The following is a 2164-nucleotide window of genomic DNA, read 5'->3' as shown; positions in this document are numbered from 1 at the left end:
TTCATACATATTGTCTCTCGTCAACATGCACATACTTTTTAAACCAAAATTAGAACATAGAATAAGAAGAAACAGGGCATGAACTAGCATGAACACACCTAGTCAGTTTTCGGTCAAGGATCTGGCACAAAGAACCGGCGCCTTTCGACTCCCAGATGCAGCAACCACAAACAAAATCAATTTTCATTCATTCATCCATCACTATCAAACCATTTTTCACAATACATCATAAAAGTGTAGTTCATCACCATCATTGCATTTTTCCATAAGTTTTCACATAATGTTGTCGTCCATTCTGCAGAAGTAGAAGAACAAATTCACATTAAGTTTTATATGCAAATACAAACAAGTTCGGACCTAGCACAGCTAAATCTTGCCAAAGATAGAGAATGTTTTTCTCATCTATGATATTTTTCGCTTCTGTTAGGCATCTTACCCGCGTGAGTGTGTTTCATAGTACAATTTTTGCCTTGCCTAACTTTCAGTTGCATAGCATGGCAGTCATCATTGACCATATCTCTGAATAAATTGGGTGCAAAATACGGACAGTATGGAATCGAAAGTACGAGCCTGCAAGAAGATGAACCTGGGCCTTGTCGGGGCGCTCAAGCAGTGGGACCTGGGCTGCTGAGGGAGTGAACATCTTGGTGCTGCCGAGGGAGTGAAAGTACAAGCCTGCAAGAAGATGAACCTGCAGCTGAGGTAGTTGGGCCCGCCTTAGAGCATGACGGCGTCGCGGGTGGCGAGCGCTGAGATGTTAGCGCACGACATGGTGGCGTCACAGGTCGCATGCACCTTGGCGTGGATGTCCTCCACGAGCTGTAGTGCCCGCGCCTACATCGTGGTGTTGGGTCCCATGGCCTGCTCCATGCCGCTGCCCTTGAGGTACACGGACACGTCGCAGCCCTGCAGGAAACATTCGTGGACGAAGATGCGGAGGAGGCCGACGGCGAGCATGACCTCTTGCCGGAGCGTCTCCTGCACGTTCTGGCCTTCGTGACTGTCGCCGTGCTGCTCTCCCCGGCGCTGTCCCTCCCTATGGATGGCGCTGCCTTCCACTTGCGATGAGCCCGTAGCTGGAGCGCATCGTACTATCCTCTAAACGTCTCAAAATTTAACTTTTACATGAAATTTGCCGAATCCTCAGAAACACATGCCTGCACTATTTCCATTTTTTGTGATGCCATAGTGCTGGCTCCACGGTCCCTGCAATTCAATCAGTCAACATTTAAGTTCAGTTAACAAGTCCCCTGTATAAATGAAGCATCAACCTTCCTGATTAATGGACATGATTGTTGGCGCATTGCAGCTCTAGAATTGTTGGTTGATTTGTCGATTTAGTTATTCATCAGTCTAATCAAACAACTTAGCTAGTTAGATGAATATGGGAATAGGTGTCATGAACACCAAAAGAAAACTGCTCTGAAGGACAAAATACACACACAAGATCAACTGCACATTAGGATTTGTGATTGCTGAATCTGTTTGTAGACAAAAGAAGTTCAGAAAGATCCTTGGGCGCACGCACACACCAGTGCATGAACACACTTATTAGCACGTAAATCTTAGTTCATCACATGGTTAATTCTTCTTTATAACAATATATGAATGAATCATCGAATCAAAACTCAGAAAGGATTCTCTTTATGCAGATACAGACCCAATCGTTCATGGTTCTTTTTAAAAAATACTAAGTTGAACAGCAGAGAGGCATCCATACGAACAATATTGAATTGCAAACAATATTGTAGAAACAAACATGAGAGTTACCTGTCGCTTGAAGGAGTAGAGTTGATCCGGAAACAGTGGTTCACAGATTCAAGGATGAGACGACGGGAAGGTCGGTCAGAGGCGCCAGAGAAGTTCACGCGGGAGGGATGCCAAGCCAGGAGGTGCAGAGGCCAGAGTTGAGGAGCATGGTGTGTTGTACTACAAACGTTGCCAATGGCACAATGCTCCTGGGCGGTGGCTTCGGGGATCAGGGGCGCTGGTGCAGGGGGCCGGCGGGTCATGTGGAGAAGGGCGGCAGAGCTCGGGAGCAGTCCGACGGAGTTTGCTGGCGGGACAAGGCAATCAGGCGGTGGTGGAATCTGCGGCGCCGTGCGCGGGGTGCAGGTGGGCGGAGGCAGTTGGATCCGCGGCGGAGCGCGCGGGGCTGCGCCGG

The 2164-nt window shown here is 48.1% G+C and overlaps 1 long non-coding RNA gene across 2 annotated transcripts; it reads right to left on the bottom strand.

Annotated features, from left to right (window-relative positions):
• Nucleotides 1–169: 169 nt before the first annotated feature.
• On the bottom strand, nucleotides 170–2158 carry LOC123177364 (uncharacterized). 2 transcript variants are annotated; one of them, XR_006488903.1, is made up of 3 exons: nucleotides 1771–2158; nucleotides 587–1206; nucleotides 170–295 (listed from the first exon to the last, which is right to left on the bottom strand). It is a non-coding gene; the product is annotated as an uncharacterized lncRNA (long non-coding RNA). The 2 variants fall into 2 exon arrangements; XR_006488902.1 differs by having other exon boundaries at nucleotides 170–1206.
• Between the last annotated feature and the right edge of the window lie 6 nt (nucleotides 2159–2164).

This window comes from Triticum aestivum, unplaced genomic scaffold (assembly GCF_018294505.1).
Source record: "Triticum aestivum cultivar Chinese Spring unplaced genomic scaffold, IWGSC CS RefSeq v2.1 scaffold71027, whole genome shotgun sequence".
Classification (NCBI taxonomy): Eukaryota; Viridiplantae; Streptophyta; class Magnoliopsida; order Poales; family Poaceae; genus Triticum; species Triticum aestivum.
This window is presented reverse-complemented; position numbering and strand designations above follow the sequence as displayed.